Below are 22677 nucleotides of genomic sequence, written 5' to 3' on the forward strand. Positions count from 1 at the left end.
CTTCTTCTCTCCTCCAATATCAACCATATTTTTCATAACTGAATTCTGTGTCTTTCTTTTATATCTCTCTCTCTTTTAAGGCCACAATGGAAATGCTTTTGAAAGTATTTTTATTTTCTAATGTGTTCTCTTCTTAACCACAACACCTAAATGAGTATCTGATTCACTGAAAACTTATTATAAAGGACTGTTTAGTACATACATGGATTTATGTATTCATGAATTTCCATATTAATTTTGATTGTTTTTCTTTTTTTGTCCCTGAAATCTGCTTTAGATTTCGTGGATAATCTTTCAAATGTCACATTTGTATTCCCACTATGTCAGTCATAATTTACATCCTCATTAAATTTTTCTTTTGGTATTACAAAACCTCTTACTGTCACTTATTTCTAGTTTTTTCTAATCTCATGAATTCTATCCAAAGCATCAAAATTAACTTTCTGAGCATAGGTCATGATTTCAATCCTGTGATTATCCAATACAAACAAGCCAAAAAGCTGAAAAAATACACAAATTTTACTACAGTTAAGTGACAGAATCACAGGTTACTATCATATTTATCAGCTTTTTCTATACCTTCTACAATTACCTTGTATACTTGCATAATAAAATTAATGAAACATCCTCAATTCCTTAGTTATTCTTTACATAGGGCCATCTAAATATTGGCCATCAATGGAGTAAATGAACTCAGTGTATCATGAGGACCTAGAGAAAACATATCATGGAGGACTATTAAGAAAAGTATATTTTATTGGGGAATTGATTAAAAGATAATTTATAATGATGATTTAATTGATATATCCCTTTTATCTGCTGTGATGATTATCTATTGTTAAGAGTTTGTGAGGCAAAGCTTTTCCTTTTGATTAAACATCTACTAGAACATAGATCATAGTGCCTGGTATGTTCTAGGAATCATTTTACATTTTGTGAAGGCCAAGGCAACTCCATGTTGGATGATAATCCACTATGTTGACTTCTGATTAACCTCAGTTCTGGGAAGGCCTCTTAAGATTTCCCATAAATCCTGTCCTTAGGTCAAACAATCTTGATATTATTGTACTTCAATTGTCTTACACATCCCTTCTGAATCACCCTTCCCGTATATAAGCTCTTGGTCTGGAGTGTAACAGTGTGGGAACCACCATCTTATTTCACTGCTGCCTGAGATATGGACATGGCTTGCTTTTCTAAGTCTCTATTAAATGTTTCTTTCTAATAAACTAGGTTTCTCAGCCTCCGTCTCAGCCTTGCTGCTTCCTTGGGCTTTTGTGGGGGGATTTACATAAACTTGCCCACCACAGAACCCATGTTAAGAATATAGTGAAGGCCAGGTGTGGTAACTCATGCCTGTAATCCAACACTTTGGGAGGCCCAGATGGGAGGATCACTTGACCCCAGGAATTTGAGGTCAGCCTAGGAAACATAGTGAAACCCCATCTCTACAAAAAAACTTTTAAAATTAGCCAGGTATGCTGGTGGATGCCTGTCATTCTAGCTACTCAGGAGGCTGAAGCAGGATGATCACTTGAGCCTGGGAGGTTGAGGCTGCAATGAGCTGTGATTGTGCCACTGTACTTCACCCTTGGTGACAGAATGAGACCTAGTCTCATAAAAACCAAAAATAAACAAACAAGAAAAGAATATAATCAAGGTTCCTAACTTCATGAATTCTCATTTAGTGAGGGAAACCAAACATTAAACAAATTACTAAATAAGATAATTTCAGATGGTGCTGAAGAAGAAAATAAACAGACATAGATGATAAATTCTGGGGAAGAAGAATGCCACTTCAGATTCCATGGTCAGGGAGGGCCTTTCTGAGATGTGAAATTAAAGCCAAGACAGAATTACAAAAGAAATGCAGCTATGTAAAATCTGGGGCATGTAAACCTAAGGAAAATGTTAAGATCAATGGTTTGTAATTCATCTCCCTAATTAAGTGAGAATAAAAATGAGTTTAACTTGATAAAACAGTTAGTACAAAAGGCCTGAGAGCTTGGTGTGTTAAAGGAACTGAAAGAAGGTTCATGGTACTCTACAGAGAAAAGAAGAAGAAGGAGGAAAAGGGAAAGAAGGAGAGGCTGGAGACAGGAGGCTGCCATGTGGAGCTTCTAGTCAATGATGAAAATATTTGATCGTACATATGATGGGAATCCCTTAGAGGATTTTAAGCAGAGGAGTGGCATAACCATATCTATGTTGTAAAACCTCATTAACTACTGTTTGGAAAATAGATTATGGAAAGATAAGAGAAAAAGCAGAGGAATCAGTGTGAGACTGAGATATCTAGGAAAAAATAACATGAATATCATATAGTTCAGGAAATAGCTCAAAATAACTGGTTGGTTTCAACATTGAAATCAATGTATATAAGTATAACAGAAATGCTCAATTCTAAAAAAATATTTTCTTCTTGGTACAAATAAGTACATTTTTTTTTGTTTTATTTATTGAGATGCCTGGGGCCCTGAAAAAAGAAAGGAGAACATTTTAAAATTCCAGTGACAATACTTTAAAAAATTTAGCTGGGAGAACTTTATGCTTTCATTACTTTTGACCTTCTTCCCGGAATTGACTTATTTATGTGATGCTAAACATTTGAATTGATATATATATATAATACTCTCAATGATTTCTTAAATGATGTCAAACATCTAGCTATTTAATGAAATGTGAAAGTTAAATAAAATAAAGGACTGACTTTTTTTCCAGAAAGTTTTGATTTCATGGAAACAGAATATACTGATTTCATTTTCAGTAATGTTAAATATAGTCAAAATACATCAAATTGTCAAATATTTTACATTTTCAAGGTATTTATCTTATGGGCTTTGTTTTATAAACTCCTATATCTTATTTATAGGCTATAAGATATATTCAAAAGGACTAAAATAAACATACTCCTAAGGCTTAATTGCCCCCATTAAAAAAATCACTTTGCAATATTCTTCATTTTTCTTCTTTTGACCGACCTTGACTTGTCTTTCCTGAAAATTAATGGAACTTGTTCAGTTGAACTTTTCTCAATTCACATTTCACTACTTTGGGTTCCTTGACAAACACTGAAGTTACATGATTTATTTGAAAGGAATAAAATGATCTCACATGTGGCATACATAACTACATGTTGAAAAACAAAAAGCCTAGAAAAGAATAAAATATATAATAAATGACACTGATCAATGACAGTGAAGGATTACTGTAGGGATTTCTGATCTATGCAGGACTAAGGCTTTGATTCTGGAAGCGGAGGCTACTTGTTATGATTTAAGGCTGCCAATGTCTCTCCCAACTACTACTCCCTCTTTTTAGTTATAATCATGGACTTGGAAATGAACTTGACAGACTAATTCAGCTTCCTTAGTTTTCCAATTAGAAACATGAGGCCCAATGTGTTAAGCAATGAAAGTAGATGACACTAGAACCCAACTGTTGTAGTTTGAGTTACTCTAGGAGGCAGACAGAAAAAAAAATTAGCATGCAGGAAATTTACTGGGGAGTGTTCAACAAATGTGGAGGGATGAGAGAAACAGAATTAGGCAGGGAGAGAAGTTGAGCTGCAATGCAATCACAACAAAGGCTTCAGCTCCAGAATGCTGGGTCTCAGATGGACCTTGCAGAGTTTGTCAAGGTGCCCTTTATGGACCTATATCCATCAGTCATGAGATACAGGCGCTAATGAAGGAAAGTGAGAGAGAAGTGAGGCAACTCTTTTCAGCCAAAGGCAATTTCTGAAGGGGTAGGAGTGTTTCTGTTTTGATGAATCTGGGGGTGGCTGCACTGTGAGTCTATTAGACAATATCTCCCGGTCCCTGCTTCTGTACTGTCAGTCTGCTGAAATATCCCAGATGCAGAACTTAGCCCAGATCCTGAAACATAATTACCCAATAAATGTAAAGCCTCTCTTGCCCCTCTTTCTACTCCCACCTACTACTTTGGGTTAAGACATACCTTAAACCTGTCTCTTAAATAAGTCTTTTACTGAAGCCTTGGCTATCAAAGCCCTGAGTGACTCAGACATAATAGTAGTAAGTAGGTTTGTGGGGCCTGGTAGGCCCAAGTGTGTGGAGACCGCTTTGAAACCTGAAATGGCCATAGGTACCCCACAAATGAGTGCAATAGGAGATTACATTTCTTCCCTGAAATTTGAAAAGACAGGTTCTGGAACATATCAGCGATGTCTCAGTTTAATATGGAGATCCTGAAGGAATTAGATCAGGCTATGTACCATCGTGTGCCACATGACAACATTTTGGTCAATGATGGACCACATGTACAACAGCAGTCCCATATAACTATAATGGAGTTGAAACTTTTCTATTGTGTAATGACATTGTAGCCATCATAATGTCCTAGATCAGTGCATCACTCACATGTTTGTGGTGGTGCTGTTGTAAACAATTCTACTGCCCAGTCATGTAAATGCCTAGCATATACAATTATACACAGTACATAATACTTGATAATAATAAATGACTATGCTATAGGCTTATGTATTTACTACACTATACTTTTTATTGTTAGGGCGTGCTCCTTCTGCGCGTGCGTGTGTGTGTGTGTGTGTGTGTGTATCTCAGGCAGGTTCTTCAGAAGATATTCTGGAAGGAGGCATTGCTGACATAAGTGATGACAGCTCCATGCATGTTATTTATTGCCACTGAAGACCTTCCAGTGAGACAAGATATGGAGGGAGAACACAGTGATATTAATGATCCTGACCCTGTGCAGGCCTAGGCTAATGCCTATTCACATATGAATTTTTAACAAAATTTAAAATGTAAAAGAAAATAAAGAATTTTTAAAATAGAAAAAAGTTTATAGAACAAGGATATAAAGAAGAAAATATTTTTGTACAGCTATACATTGTGTGTTATTTTAAGCTGTTACTACAAAAGAGTCAAAAAGGTAAATAAATTAATAAGCCTATAAAGAAGTTACAATAAGCTAAGCTTAATTTATTATTGAATAAAGAATAATCTTTTTAAAAATAAATTTAGTAAAACTTAAGTGTACGGTGTTTATAAAGTCAACAGTAGTGTGCCGTAATGTCCTAGGCCTTCACATTCACTCAGCACTCACTGACTCACCCAGAGCAACTTCCATTCCTGCAAACTTCATTCATGATAAGTGCCTTATACAGGCATGCCATATTTTATATTATACTTTTACTATTTTTTCTATGTTTAGAAACACCAATACTTACCATTGTGTTACAATTACATACAGTGTTCAGTACAATAAAATGCTGTACATGTTTGTGGCCTAGAAACAAGAGGCTATACCATACAACTTAGATGTGTAGTAGAGTATATGATACAGGCTTGTGTAGCGACAGTCTATGATATTTTCACAATGACAAAATCACCTAATGATTCACTTCTAGGAACATATCCCCGTTGTTAAGCAATGCGTGACTATACTTGCATGTTGAAGACTAAGCGATGCCTAGTTCCAGGTGTGAGACAATGTGAATGTGAAGAGGCCTGCCGGAGTGAGTTCTTTAGCAAAAGAGACAGGAGGATAAAGGTCCCAAATTTAAACCAAGACCACTCGCTACAACTACATCCTCAAAGAAAAATGTGTGGGGAAAACAAAAAGAAAATTTGATAGTAAGTGGTTAACAATAATGTCACCTTTTGTTTTAAAAACAAGTTAAATTTAATTTAGCCTTTCAAAATGCCTTACCTGGTTTGTGTGTTTAGCCCCAAATAATCCGTGTATACATATAGAAAGGGGATGGCAGAAGTTGTTGCCATAGAGAATATTCCACATTAGCCCAATCAATATTTTTCCAGGATACGGAGCAGCAAACATTGCTATGCTACCAATACTGAATTGAAAAGGTAAGTCAATTCAGGTAAGCTGCTATCACAGCTCTAATGTGAGATATAATAAGTCCCTGGATATCTTCCTTGGAGCATTCTTTTTGGTGCTCACTATAGCATCTCTTCCCTCCTGTTTGCACAGGGGAAATTTGATGAAGCACTATCATTGATTTACCAGTCACGGTGTAAGATGTATCTCAATCTGAAACACAGGACTGGCAACTGGTGGCTTCTCTAGTATTTGTAAGCATTTTCTCACTTTGATCCACATTGATAGGAACGTGTTTATAGAGAAGAAAAGGGTCAAATAGTATTTCAAGAATAGCATGGGCATGACATTACAGATATGAAAAAGGAAGATAATCAAAGGCTAAATATATGAATCCAGACCTGTGTGGTCATACAGAGAAGACACACGCATCAGGGAATGTATTCATGAGAAAGATGAAGGTGCCCTCTGAAAAGCATAATCACAGAAAACATCAAAACTGTCCTTCCTATTCAGGGATGTCCCCAACAAAGCAGCATGGGAGAAAGGAAAGTTAATGGCTGGCACACTTATAACAGAAGACAGATTAACAAGGCAAAAGTAATATCTCACAAATGACTCAGAACAAATACTCAAGGGTCACAATCCAAACAAATGATTTTCTCATGCTAAACTAAATTTGGAAAGGAAGGGACATGAAGGAATGTTTACCTTTCCCTCTCAGCTGGGCACTCCAGGCACAGATCCAGGAGAGCTGATATTAGCAAAATATTTTTGCCTTGTTCCCAGCTTTTTGTCTGTTGTCTCAGGACCTCATCTGCAGGTACATGTGTGAGTGCAATGTCTCAGCTGTCCCATGTTGGGTGCCAAAAACTGTAAGGGAGAAAGCGTAATATCTTTCTTTGTTCTCCTAGATCAGGAACTCAAGTTAAATGGAGCCAATTCAAATTGGTTCAAAGACAGTCATTGGGCTCAGAAAATAGTTATCACTAAGTGATACTCAGTTTTTCTCTGCCTCGGTCCTCAAGAACATGAGCTTGCTTGTTGGATGAGAAGAACCTGGTAAAGAAGCCATGCAGTGAAGCTGTAATATCATCACATAGATGCACTAAATCTGAGGGGGAAAATAGGGAAATTTGTATTTATGAAATGTCTATAAATATCAATTGCATACCTGTACATTTGTGTATGTGTAAAGAAGACATTTTATATTTTCATTTATGCATAGTATATAAATATATGTTATGTGATTATACATATATATATATATGATGCATGCAATATTACACTTTATTGATAGCTCTTCCAGTCAAGGATTTTTTTTTCCTCATTTGGCAGATGAAGAATTAGGGAAAGAAGTAACTTGCCCAAGTTCACTTAGAATTTATGGCTTCAAGAATAATGACGTGAACTGCCCTGTTCACTAGGAGTGAATAAAGAGCTGTCCTCAGAATAAACAAATGATTGAAACTGTGAGGTGGAAAATACAGTCACTCACAGCTGTTCACAATCACTTGAGGAAAACCTCTCCCATCTGCTTGAAGCATAAAAGAGGAACTGGATCCAGCCCATCAGTGATTCTGAGGCAGGGCGATGATATATGTGAGAGCTCGTATTTTGTTAACAGTTATTATGATTCCAGCTGTTCCAGTCTCAGGAAATAAGTATTACATTGGATAATTGATGATACAGAGAATCGAATGGAAAGGTGATTCATTATTGTGCTGGCAAGAAAGAAGGTGTTAAAAAAAACCCACCACACAGATAGGCATACTTCATAAGGGCACAAGAGTCAACTAAAAGAGCTCTCAAGAGTCCCATCTAGGATGAGTTGAGCCACAAAATAAGTGAATTAGTATTGTATTATAAACCAAAGTATGAAACATATATTTATGAGTCCATACTGATATATACATATGCATAATTATTATATGTTATTGACTACATAATAAATGGAGAAGTTAGACATCTCTCCCATGAAAAGTATTTCAATTAAGTTATGTAGATACTCTTTTCTCAAGGGAGTTCTCAAGAGTAGAGCTCTCTACTGCTTAGCATGGCCGCTCACGGTGACCTCCTTCCAAAAAGTACAACATCAAAACAGAGATAAAGGACTAACTTTACAGTGGAAAAACTGTCAATCACTACCACATCCAGGTGATCAAGGTCAACATCAACTGTAATATGTCACGTTGATAGCTTTAATATGATGTAATGACTGTGGCACTTTACCTTTGAGGTCTTTCTCCGATAACACATCTAATTATGAGAAAAACATCAGACAAATTCCAATAGAGGGGCATCCTACATGCCTGAATGTAGGCTTCAAAACTGTCAAGGTCATCAAAAAAAAGAAAGAAAAGAAAAAGAAATTCTGAGAAGCTTCCAAGAGAAGCCTAGGAATACCTGACAATAAATGTAATGTGGTATCCTGGATGGCATCTTGGAACAGAAAAGAGACATGGGGGAAAACTTAGGGAATCTATATAAAGCATCAGCTTTCATTAATAATGATGCATCAATATTATTTCATGAATTGTGACACAGGAAATATACTAATGTAAGATGTTCATAATTGGGAAACAGTGTGTTGGGTGTATGGGAATTGTCTGCATTATCTTCAAAACTCTTCTGAAAACCTAAAATTTTCTAAAATGAGATGGGAGGTATAAATAGAAAAATTAATCCATGAAAATGTCTGTGGCATAATAGGAAAAACTTCAAGACATAACAATTATATATCCAGTGTAATGTCACTCTAAAAACCAAAACATGTTTTGGAAAACAGCAACAGCAACAGGAACACAGAAAAATTTTGATGGTAGCTGTGTTCAGGTGGTATGACTATGGTGATTTTTCTCTCACATTTATCTGCTTGCCAACTTTCTTTAATGACGTGTGTTGATTTTAAAATAAAAAGAAAAGAAAGGCAAGAAGATGTTTTATGGATAAAAGAACTAAGAGGTGCATTTGTTCTAGATGCAAGGATGTGCGAAACAGAGACCTGGCAGTAGTCCTTTGATAAAACATATTTAAAGGAACACACAACACTGGCAAAGTCATCAAATAAAATCAAAGCAAGAATAAAATCAAAGCACAGCTGTATTTGCAGCTAATGCCTATATTTAATAGTTACCTCAAAGAATAACTTTTGGTTTTTGTGATAGTTTCAGACTTCCATAAGAATTATATTTGTGAGTACCCTTCATAATGTAAATTACACCTCTATGGAAAGTGTGCGAACTCATCCTGGGCATTACCTTCAATGACAGCTGCTATGAGTTTCCCAAGTAAAAACACCTTCGGTTTTTATATCTTAACATTAAGTTTATATAAGATTTTAAATGTCTAATGTAGTTTATTTTAAAATGCATGGTCATATTCCTTATCTTCTGTTGCTTATGCATCTGCATATGTGTGCATGGTAGTTGTAAGTGAGGCCCCTCTCTAATAATAGCAGCCAATATATTCACAAAGTCCTCTGATTGCTTCCATATCTCTGGTAGTAGACTACATAAAAGAGTATTTGTTAGAAACGATACATAAGCATCCCAGGAAAAGAAATTTTAGAAGTGTCATATTCTTTAAGACAGGTTCATTTTAAGCTATAAAGATGCTCATCAAAAAATATAAAAGTAAGTCTTCTTACATTTTGGTTAGAACACAAATAGAAAAATGTATGCTTCAAGCACTGTACCCTGAAAAAATATCACAAAGTTAAGATAAATAATCAAAGACAGCTCAATGATTACCAGTAAGCATATTTTTTTCAATTGCCAAAAAGTAATTGATGACTAAGGTACATGAAAAGCCAAGGAATGAATGAATCATCTTTAGATCTAATGTTGAGTGAAAACTACCAAATTCGTCTTTCTTAGTTTTGATGTCTTTTTAAATATTGAATATCCAGGATCTCTCAGTTCAAGTTTACCCCAAGCTCACATGTAGTTTTTAAATTCATGTATGATTATCTCCATTAAAACCACTTCAACGTAATCATTTTAAATGTGATTTTTTTCCTGGCCAAATTCATTTTATCATGCAGTGCATTGCCTTAATAATCTAATAAAGAGCAGCATCCTTGCTGCAATCAACAAAATGGTCTGGTGTGCTCCTTTTAATCAAAGATGTCACAAATGAGAAAATTAGACATTAAGTAGGAAAATGGATAGTTTTCATTGTAAAGTTAGCATCAACACTCATTAGGTTGTGTATACACAACTACATATCAAAGCATAGAAATACACATCATGAAATTCAACACTAACTAGCTGACCTTTCAGTGTCTTTTTCAGCAGTCCAACTATGACCTTTCCAGATTACACTCCTGAACTTGCAGCCTGCCACTGATTGCCAAACACGTGCGTGTAATGAAAGCAGTTGCTGGGATGCCATAAACTGTTTCCCCAGCCAGAGATGACAACCTCTTAAAAGCCCTGAAGGCTTTAATGGAAATGATTCTGTTTACTTGTAGGAAGCAAGACTTCTTGCTTGAAGAGACTAATCAATTCTTTCATTTGATAGAAAGTTTAATTGAAGACAACATTCAGAGGTGAAAATATTGTTCAACTAGCTGCTTCTCTTGCCAGTCTGTCATATTAATTAGGATTATCCTAATATTTTCATTCTTGAATTCACTTGACAGAATCACCAAATTACATTAAAGTTGCTTAAGCATGAATTTTGTGAGAAGTGATCTTTTTAAACTTGGGCGGTATGTAGGAAGCGTGAAACTGATATATTAGAGGGATAATTTCACAATTCTCTAACAATGCAATATAATAGCAACTTCCGTCTACCAATGAGGTGTGAAACTCACCTCATACTCATATTGATAATATGGGTAATTAATTTTGAAGCAAATATTTACTCTGAAGTTGCCTTGGAGTATTTATTAATCATTTTCTACTATGTTTTCTTGTCTCACATGAGAAGGGGTAAGTTTTTTTATTTTATTTTTTGGTGCATGCCCAATTGTATAATTAACAGCATGTTATCGGTCAATAAGTTACTAATGAACAAAGTTTTAGGAATGTTAAAAATCAAAAGCTGGCCGGACGCGGTGGCTCATGCTTGTAACCTCAGTACTTTGGGAGGCCAAGGCAGGCAGATCACAAAGTCAGGAGTTTGAGACCATCCTGATTAACATGGTGAAACCCTGTCTCTACTAAAAATACAAAAATTACCTGGGCATGGTGGTGCGCACCTGTAATCCCAACTGCTCAGAAGGCTGAGGCAGGAGAATCACTTGAACCTGAGAGGTGGAGGTTGCAGTGAGCCGAGACTTCACCACTGCACTCCAGCCTGGGTGATAGAGCACGACTCCGTCTACAAAAAAAAAAAAAAAAGAAAGAAAAAAATAGGCGTATAGAATTTAAAATGCCTCCATAAACTCTACATTATACATTTCATCACTCTATTAGGAACTCTTTCTGGAACTTTATACTATATCTATGGAAACTTCTAGTGGGGCTGCCACACCCTTAAACTCTATGGAAGGATCACTAGACAACATACCTCTTAGTTAGTCTCTAGTGTCTAGGTGTGACGTGCTCTGTTGCTTATCTTCTACCCATGCAATCAAGAGAGAAACTTGGAAGGCATGGGAGAGTCATGGGAAGTCATGAATCACTTATCTCTGAAATAGTTTTCAAACAAGTCTTGCATTTTCTGTTTTACTTCAAAGCTATGTTGTTTCACATATAGGCTATACCACCAGACTCACATAGCTATCCCTAGCTTCTTCACACTGCTGTCAACTGACCTACCTAAAATTCATCATACCTAAATTTTAGCACCATTTTGAAACTCTGTAATTGTTTCTGATATAGTACCCATAGGTGCAATCTAAGCTCCCCAGCATGAGCTGTAATGCTCTCCATCATCTGAGTCCTATTTGTCTTTACCTCTTTCCTTCATCCTATAGCCTTCTCTACTGAAAACATCACTTAGCACTTGAACGTATATCTCCTCTTGCTTGACTCCATGCTTCCTCTGTACTCTCTAATCAGCTGAAAATATCCCTCATAACTTACTCCAAGCTTCAGGTATACTTCCTCCCCTCAGGGCAGTCCATTTGAGACCGTTGCTTTTCTCTGAATTGTTTACTTTTCCTGTGTGATAATCATGCAGTCAGCATTTTTCTTTATTATTGCCCTTTTTACAGAGTATTTGCTTCCTTCACCAGTGCATCTTTTAAAATAAGGACTACATCTTATTCATCTTTGTAATCTCAGTACCCAGCACATGACCTGACACACACTAGTTTATCATCAAATGTTCTTGGATGGTAGAATGGATTACAGTTGTAGAATACGTTTTTTAAATCTATGCCTTTTGGTTAAAATCTTTTTTTTTTTAATAGGATGGCCAGATAAACTTATCTTAATCATATACTTATCCAAATTAGTCAGCATTCTTAATTCTAGTCAGAAAAGCTCATTCTGGATGTTACTTATATAAGGATAATCCATTCAGGGATAATTCAGCAAAGAAAAATGCTCAACCACAGGACAAGGCTGCCCTAGCTGAAGCACCAGGATTTCTGCTGCCCACAGGCCTAAAACTCATTGTGCAAGAACCACTTCTGCCACTGTGGTTCCCAATAAATCTGCTATCTCCTTCTCACACTGTTTGTGGTTACACCTGAGAGATGCGACACTAGATTTCATGGATGAACTAGGCTTAGGAGACTCTTGGAAATGTAATTTTACCTTTCTAGTCCTCACATTCCGTGAAAGCAAGTTAGATCAGATGAAGGGTGTTGAGGAAGCCAACTCACTATATCTGCTCAGCCTCTTTTTTTCCTGAGACAATAGAAATCAATTTATTAACTCTTCACAACTGTTTCCTCTGGGATCTCGGGTGCTCAAAAGAACTAACAGAATTCTGAGAGTCATGGGGTAATGTTTTTACAATGTTTCCTGCCAGCCCAGGTTATTGGTTTCTAAGGGAGACTAAAATTTTCATCTTTGCCTACTTCCTAATTCCTTACTCACTACTATTCCATCCACATGATTAGGAAGGGTGTATGTGAACACATTGAGTCCAAGAATGCACCTGAGCCTTCCGTGGCACTGTCCCTCTCCGGGTTCTAAAGCTGCAGGAATTCTTTGCTAGCTCAGTGTGAATCTTCAGCACTGTCACATGTTCAAAAAAGTAATTTTAGCTCTCTGTAAAATTCAAGGAGAAACTCTCTTGGAACTCTGGCACTTAATTCCAATAGTTCCTTGAGACTCTTCATTCATCTCTTCCTTAAACTTTGTGGTCAAATGGCACGGGGGCTGCTTGTGCTTGTGAACGGCCCTCTGCTTGTTAAGCTTAGGGATTTCTACCAGGCAAGGATTACAGGAGTACTTAGAAAGAAACACAGTCTCTTTTAGGATTTCTAATCTTCAGAGTACTTTCCCATCATTCAGATTTTCCCTCCCTATTATCTTGGTAAGAGACAGTGGTTCTTTCTCATAAGAAAGGGAGGTCACTTAAGCTTCCTGCTAGCTTAGGAAAAGATTCCCACATGACCAAAGGTGTTGTGTGTGGGAAAAACTACACAATAATAAAGTATACTTTTGCCTGAGCTTGTTCTCTGCACGTAGTTTTGTTGCAGAAGATTTTTAAAACCTTCGTAGGTGCTTACAGAAGGTTGTGAATTTAAGTGATTTAGGATTTTGCTCCACTGACCAAAAGATCTCTCTTATTGGTTATTAACTACGTATATAGTATCATGTTGTATATACTAGTATATTTTATATACTGTACATACATGTGTTCTCCTAGTATCAATTTTAAATAATAAGATTCAGAAAATATGATTAAGTATAGAGTTAATTTGAGCACAAAGCTTGATAATGGATGCTTGGAAACACCAGCTCCAAATGGGTTCAGCAGTCCAAAGTGGAGAAGTTAAGATTGCTACAATTCCAAGAAGGTTATTACTTCAGGAGGAGGGTTAGTGGTCTGAGGGGGTCTTATTTCTGGGATCACGTGGTTAAAGGCAGAAGTTGTAGCTGCATGCTGCATGATTCAGGCTGTATAGCCATATCCCTTTCAAGGCTTAGAATAATTTAAAGTTCCAACAGCTTTAAATTTAAATTATTTCATTCTAATTTTTATTCATCCTAGTCAAGATCTCCTTTAAAATAAATAATAGTGGAAACAAATAGGAAAAAGCAACCACAAAAGAAAAGCTTCAGTTTGTTAGTGCACATTTGAAAGTAAATCTGCACTTGTAATTTATACTCAGAGTTCTCTGAGAAGTTTAAGAGCAATTAGAGAGTTGCTGTATAAATGCATCTTGCCATAAATCACATTGAAGTGTATGTGAACTTAAATAGCAATTATTGTCTACAGACTTCATTTGGTAATTAATCTACGTAATCTCATGCCTCTCTCATTGGTTGTTGTGTTAAATTATGATTTAAATATTTTATTGATGCTTAATTCTTTGTCTGTTTCTCGATCATGATTCTCTAAGGACAGAGACAGATTTTTTTTTTGTATCCTCATATTGCCTGGTTCAGTTTTTTGAAATTGGGTAAAACCTCAATAAATATTTACTAATGAGGTTTTTTTCATAGCATGTATTGCTTCCATGCTATTAGATTAAATCATAATGTGGCAGAAAATGTTGTATCTCCCAGGGTGCCTTTAAGAATCTAGTCTTGCTTTTATCTTATTCAGTTTCTTTAATTTTTCTATGAGTTAATCGCTGCCCTGAGATTTTTATATGCATTGAAACATTGGACTACTATATAACAAGCTGTTAACACTATTTCAGGGAGAATATTTACAGATAGTTTTAATTGTTTATTTTATACTTTTCTGAACTTTCCAAATTTCTAGTTATTATATTACACATTATTTTGAAATCATAAAATGTATAGTGAAAGATATGCATAACATGGGTCTCTAGCCTTGAGGGACTTACATTATTTTATGGACAAGGTATATCTTTGAAATATTTAGAAGAAAATGTCCTACATGTATACAATAATATTTTATGTTGTCAGCATAGGTTTTATACAAGGTAAAAACACAAGAAGAGAAGTCACGGAAAAGAGAGAAAAGACAGGAACAGAGGTTTATTCAAGGAGACAAGACAAATTTGTCACTGAAAGCTATTTAGGCTTTAATTGACTAGAGGGGAGGCAGGCTAGACAGCAGTCCAGGCCAGTAAATACATCTATTATTTCACCAAATTCTTTTGATTCTTTTCTAGTACACTCACTTTTCCATTTATCTTTTCTTCTGCTTTAATAATGACTTATCTCTGACTATTTAAAAGGTTCTAAATTCTTTATCAATTGACAAATCTCTACAATTTATTTCTCTGCATCTCAACATTAAAAAAATTATTCTTAATTTTTTCTTAATCTTACTAGTCTTAAAAGAAGAGATGTGTGCTTTTCTCAATGTTAATATCTATGAAGTGCTTTAAATCCCACTTCCTTGTCTTTTTTTCTCCAGAAATACAACCTTCTCTCCATCTCTCTGTGCCATCTGTTCTTTCACTCAGCCTCTGTAGCACCATCCAATTCTTTGTGTTCTTCTTTTTGATGACACTAGTGACGTTTATCCATGTATTTGAGCATATTAGTATTTGTATTATGTCCTCTGATAGATTGTTGGTTCCTTCAGGATCAGGGTTATATTTAACATACCCTTTTAACCTCGGTAACTTTGCATTTGATATCTACTTTGTAAATACTCATTAAATACATGAAAAGCTATGTCATTTTTTCACTGTCTTTTTCTGTTGATAGCTTTATCTTTCTGCAATTGCTATAATTCTGCATATGCAACTCTTTCTGTTACAAATTGGGAAACTGAGACTTAGAACAGCTGTGTAATTTGCTCGAGATCAAATAGCCAGTAAGTGACCAGAAAATAATTCAAATTTGTTTTTCTCCCTAGATCTATAGCCTATTTTTAATCATCATATGGATTTCCTCCTGTTTCTTTGCTATCTAATCTCAGCTCTGATATTTGTTGAGCAAAAATGTTCCCACTTGAATATCCCAATCTTCTTTTATCACGTTCCTCAAGAATAGACACTATTAATATATCAGGGATCATTTTTTTCAAATGCTTCTAGGAGTGACAGCTCTTATAGCAACCACATATGTTTTTCTTGGACTCATAAGATTTCATTTTTTATATTGAGTGACTGGTGAGGGGCTAGATAATTTTCGGAGGGTGGTTAACGTTGGCGTTCCATCTGTTCTTGGTTAGACTTGGTGTGCTTGCTGCCTCTCTTTTGGGGGTACTGATCAAAAGTAGAATAGTTTAAGATCAAGATTGTGAGACCTTAGATATAAGCAAAGCAGCTTGGTGTGACAAAGTATGGCAAGGGCTGAGAAGTTGGCCTTTTTCCCATCTGCTCCTCCTCTCTATGGGTAGTAACTTTGGGGGCATCAGGAAGCAAAGGCTGGCAAGGACAAGGCTGTTCCCATCATGACTCTTTTAAGTATGATCCTTGGTACTCGATTCTAGAGCAGAAAGCATTTAAAGAAGCACAGTTTAGAGATGTTAAAAATAATTAAGTAGAAAGTCTACTCTCCTTTAATATCTCCTGGAAGCAATTAAAGAAAATGCAATTCACAAGCCCTCCCTTTTTTTCCTTTCCCATTTTTCAACATACCCAGGTCAAACAGCCTCACAAAACTCTCTTTCTAACCTTCTTCTCCTGTGCCCCAATTCTCTGCTCACCCTTAGACACTTACTTTGTGCTCTTTTAATGCAGACTGATTTAATCTACTCTTGGAAGATCTACTCTACTCTAACCTTTCCTCTCCTCCTTCTGGCCCTTACCATCCTTTTTATCTGCTTACTGAAGCTGCCTGAAAAAAATTTCCATGACATTTAGACACAGAACAAATCTTTCTTAAGGGTGATGATGATGAGTGAGGAGGAATTACTGATTAAGCTGGAAATGCCAGGTTTCTCTTTGGCTCATTGGGAGAGGAAATAGTGTGTGATCATATTAATAAGTTATATACCATTGCCCTAGGGAAAGCAAGGATAGTGATAAAATATCCAAAAAGCTTTGTAAACTGTGGACATGGAAAAATGGGGCCAGAGCAAAAAGGAAGGAACCACATTGATGTCTACTGCATGCTGTAGTTGTGTTAGCGTGTAGTGATATTTGACACGAGAGCTTTATATCAGGTGGGCTAGCTAGGGAGTTGCTTGCAGCATCAATTTATAAGGAACGTGAAATAGCATTGAAATAAATCAGAAATGATACCAGTTTGTATATCTATATGTAACTCCTTTTGTCACTATTTAAATGTAAAGTAGTTCTTTTCTTCTTAGAGTAGAGATGTCCTCAAGTAGACCTTTAAAACGCAAATAAAATGTTTCTGGCTGGCCATATTTTACTGCAGAGTTGTTGAACCAATAGTTAAAAGAGCATCAGTTTCAAGGAGCTCTAAATTACCTTCCTGCCTGAGGTACTTATATCATTTGCTAGTCTTCTTGAAACTCGTTTTTAGTCCCAGAGATAAATGGAGTAATTTTGATTCAGGCAGTCAGGGAACAAGGACAAAAGTCTTACTATTAAACAAGTAGTGACTCTGTCTCTAGCAGAATTTTGGGTTAAATTAATATAGGCAGAACATTTGAAAATGGATAAAAGAAAAAGGAGTTAAATAAAGAGACATTGCATTATTGTTTAAGAGTAATAGTAAAGACACATGATATTAAATAATAAATATTTGGCAAAATCTATTGGAATCGTGAATCTTGGAATTTCTTAAATAAAAGACATGATAGAAATTGATTAACCCCTTCTTTACACGGGAAATAAGGGTGAAGAAGTTTAAGTTCATTTAGCTATACATACATTTGTAAAGTGTGTTTTACAAACAAATATATTTTTGAGTATTTTATTTCTTTTTGTTTTATTTTTAACAACAAAAAAATATATATATACACATAGTTCAAAAACTCCAATGGCACTATAAAGCTTATAACAAACTCAGTAATCTCCTATTCATCTATCCATTCTCCAGAGGCTTTTTGTGATTTTAAATTACATGCTTGTATTTGTTCTTAATTATTTTCAAGTCTTGACATTATTGTGAACTTCCTGTTATTCGAACTGATGACTTTTTTCTCCTTAGGCCACTTGCTCCACACACACTTTCTTTTCTCCATGCTCTTAACATTGTTATATAGATTAGTTTCAATCAGTGTTATTTCATTGTTCTAGCTTTGTAAATATTGTTCACAGTTGAGACACATAAAATGCAAAGATTATACAAATTTTTCCTACAATGTTCTATTTTTCCCTAGAGTTAATAATTGTTAATATGTTTATGTGCCTGAGTTTTTTAAAATTTATGTTACTAATTTATCACTAAGCTTTCAAATGGAATTGCAACACTCCTCTGAAAATATCAGTTCAAAAGGAGTATTTTCTTCCACATTTTTGTTAGTGATTATGGCAGAGAAACTGCATTAATTGACCCAATTTTCCACATTTCCTTGTATCCACACCCTTTGATAGTGATCATCCACACTCTTTGATAGTGATCTCCCACAATATCTCTGGGCTTGGCCATGTGGGTAAACTGGCTGCTAGAAAAGTAGCAAACTTGGTGCAAGAAGCAGCTTAAATAAGTTCTTGTACAAATCTACTTACCCTCATGAGAACGTGCCTGTGTTAGTCTGCCATTGAGATGTGAGAGACATATAAAGAAGACCTGAGCTACTATTATAGAATAATCAGCCCCCAGCAAACCTGCCAGCTGGTGCATGCATGAACAAGTCTAGCCAAGATCAGCTTAGCCTGGTCCACATACACAGAACTGCTCAGCTGGTCTGTAAACAGGTGGGAAATAATGATTTTTAAGAAACTAAGTTTTGGACTGGCATTTACTCAATAGTATTTAATTAGTACAGAGATATTACTTCTAGAGACTTCAGCTTTGCTTGTATCTTGACTAGTCATCCTTTAAACCCATTGTACAGCTATTATCTCTGTTATCTTAGGATGTTCTTTTACCATCTTGGGAATTCCCTTTGCGTATCTTTTATGTACTTTGGAGACCCTTTTTTTCTGAGTCACATATATTTTGGTTTCCTCCTTCATTTTAGTAGAGCACATCCTCCAGTAGCATCTTAAGAAAACGTTTTTACATTGACAATTTCATGAAACTTATCAAATCTGCTTATTTTTTCTCTATTATACTTAAAACAGTTTAATCAAGCAAACACTAATAGGTTAAAAATCATTCCTAAGAATTTTGAAAGTAATTTCCTTTTAACTTCTAAGGTCATTATTAAGGAAATATGAATATTTTCTGATCTCCAGTCTTTATGTTTTTACCTTTCTGAAAGCTTTTTAGCTCTTATTTTTATCTCATAATTCATAAATTTCATGATATATGTTTTGATATGAGGTATATTTTATTTATTATATAAAGCACTTGGTTGGTTGTTAGTATCTTGAAAATGATCATTTTTAAATCCAGTATTTTTTTCATTATTACTTTAATTATTGTCCTTCCTCTGTTATCTCCCTCTGGAACTCCTAGTTTTAAAATATTAGACTTTCTGGATTTTTTTTTCAGTTTTACATCTTTTTATTTTATTTTCTGAAGGAATTTTTAACATATTTCCACCTCTCCATTGGATTTAAAAATATTTATGCTATATTGTATTTAATTTCTAAGAGCTTTTTCTTGTTCTCTGAATATTTCTTTTAAAAATACTTTGCTCTTAATGGGTGTAAATCTTCTTTTAGCTCTCTGAAGTTATTCAAGTTTTTAAATGTTCTCTCTTCTCTTCTTTCCATTATCTTTACTCTGCTGATTCCCTTTGTTTCTTTTTATTTTTGTAAGCCTCTTTGTTTCCTGTTGGAGACACTCCTTAACTATTTGATGATCCTTGAGCGTTCATTTATGTTTAGATCCACATACTAAAAAGTAGATCAACAGCTCTGAATATAGAAGTAAATTTTGGTGAGTTGAGGCTTTCCTAAAAGAGGTAGGTCCAGGACATGACTGATTTATTATTTCACATCTGTCAGTATCTATGTGGCATTCTCTTGGGTTTGTTATTTTGCCCAGAGAAAACTCCTTTAACTATGTGGACTAGTCATGATAAATCTGGCAGGTAGTGCTTTGGAATGAGCAAGATAAGAGGGGTAGAGGATCTCAGGAATTAGTACCTATACTTCCACTTGATTTCTTTGTATTGATATATTTCCATCTGTCCCCAATACCCCTCACCACCACTCTCAGCTATGGTTTGTGTCAAAGACTCCATATTTTCTCTCAGTAAGTCCATAGAAGAAAATGTTTACTAGATGGGAAAAGGATAATTTTGTGATTAAAGGGCCTCAAGATGAGAATCTTAGATGTAACTGCTCTTATAATGCTGTGCAATCACATCACATATCTTGGGTTTTTTTTCCCACTCTTCAAAGATGTCCTCATGCTTGCAGTCCTTTAAGTCTTCTGTGGTTCCAGGCAGGTAATCAAATGGATTTCCTCTAGTCATTCTCCTCTTCTAGCTTTCTCTGGTCTGCTCAGTCCGCTGCCATTTCTATCCGTCTGCTATTCAACTTTCAAAATGTTGAAGACATTTCACATGTCTTATTAACTTTTTTTCTTTCTTTGTCTCTCTGGGTCTATACCATTATTTTTAATTCATTACCATCATTTTTGTAGGACTTATGGAAGGGACACACACTGAATATGCCATAATTGTTTTAAAACCCTAATTAATGATTTTATGCTTCAAAATATACATAAATATTCATGTAATTATGTCATTTTTATTACTATAGCTAAACACAGGCTAATTATTGATAATTATTTATTTGAAAGTAGAAAAAATAAATATTACTTTAAATTATGTACTTTTGTAAGCCATGGGAGCTGTAAAGTTAGATAAATATTTTATTTGTCCTTGAAAATACATGTAATTCTGTATAGATTAATTCTAGGAAAACAAATGTGGGCAAAACTTACCTATTAAGCAAGGTCAAACTTGCCCACTACAAAGTAAATATCTTAGTTTGGTCTGCATGTATTATTTCCTAACAAAATTGGGAGTAGTGACTATTTTAACCTACTATTTTCTCTGTAAATAATGTTTCCTCAGAACCTAAGTTAATGAGGTAAATCTTGGTGATCTGCTCATTAAAATTCTAAAAATAGAGCAAGTGACAAATGTGGTGTCAGAATTTTCAGGCAAGGGGAAAACTTATAGAGCTAACAGTGATCAAGCCCATTTCCAATGTCACGACACTACATACTCATTTAATGAACCTCTTATCTGTTAATTACCACCTTTCCCTGGATTGAGATTATTACACTTTCTATGAATAAACCTCTGACAATATTGACTTTCGTTCAGAATTATTTGCAATTTGCTGATTTTTTTGGGTGACCTGACATGGAATTCATTCTTCAAAGCTGTGAAGAGCCTCTGTTAGAAATTCCAAAATAAAAGGAATAGCCTTCTCAGGAAAAATCTACTATGAAGGAATATCTTAAGAAACAAATTAATCTTTTTGGAAGAATTCAGTACAGTAACATTGTTGCCAGTGAATTTGGTTCTGAAATGCTCTCATTTATGTGTTCTGAGAACTTATTAAAAATGTATACTCCAAGACCTGTCTCTTTTGAATTCCAGGTACATGGAACAGGCAGGTGCTGTGAAATGAGCTTTGAAGTCAAAGAGATCCAAGCTTGAATACCAGGCCTCCTGGGTATTAAGGGTATGACTTTGGGAGAATCAATCGCTCTGAGCCCCTTTATATTCATCCTTAAAATGGGGCAATGCCTCCTGTCTCTTACTAAAGAAAAGAATCTGATGTAAGACTGATTTTGCTGTACATTCAAAATGCAGTGCCACTGCTGGGCATGCTGCAGGTAATCAGTCAAAAAACAAACAAACAAACAAAAAACAAAAACATAAAAGCCAAAGTTTATAACAATACAAATTCTAAAAGCTAAAGGTTTAATTGACCTGAATCATAAATTCAGATAATTCAGTGGATAATATATTCAGTTCTTGATTCTGGCTTTCTACTGGGAGTGGATTTAGTTTTCTGAATTTATTACTATTTGAATCAATCGTTTTCACCAGTTAGTAGAGGGAATGGATCTGTTTCAGAATCAACTGGGGAGCATTTCCAAGCTTTACTCCCTATCTTAGCCCAACAGATACTGACATATTGATGTGTCCTGTCAAAAACGTATTCTTTCAGGCCTGTGAAAAAAACTTCTGAAACTCAATACTTTAAGACTTTCTGAAATCATATCTTAAGAATGGTGAATTACTACAGAACTATACTTGTTTTCTATTGTATTTGGATAAATGATAAAGTCTTTTCACTAATTTCATGATTTATGACATTATATAGCTTCATAAACTAAGTACTCAGATGTTCATTGTATATATCCCAGGGCCATAAAAATGGCAAATTCTAGGCAGATGTATCAGGGCAGAAAAAAATCAAGAACATTTCTTTAAAACTTGACATGGCAGTAAATGAAAAAATCAAGTATGTTTACAATGTTCAGAGAGTGTCACAATGTTACAGTAAATTCAATCCCTTTTGTCAATGTATAAATTATAGAATTTCTTGGTTAAACATAATTTATTTTTACTGCTACTGCTATTACTACTGCTACTATTAATAGCACTACTGGAAAATATTTATTGAGCCATTACTATGTATAAAGTACTGTGTTAAATAACTTTACCTGCATAATATCATCTAATCCTTCTACCCATATGAGAGAGTTCCTCTGAAGAATAATCCAACGTAGAAATTCATTTCATTCTTAAATTATCCCATTACCTTCATCAGCAGACCCTCTGACTTACATTAGAATG

The sequence above is a fragment of the Macaca mulatta genome, chromosome 18 (assembly GCF_049350105.2).
Source record: "Macaca mulatta isolate MMU2019108-1 chromosome 18, T2T-MMU8v2.0, whole genome shotgun sequence".
NCBI classification, from domain to species: domain Eukaryota; kingdom Metazoa; phylum Chordata; class Mammalia; order Primates; family Cercopithecidae; genus Macaca; species Macaca mulatta.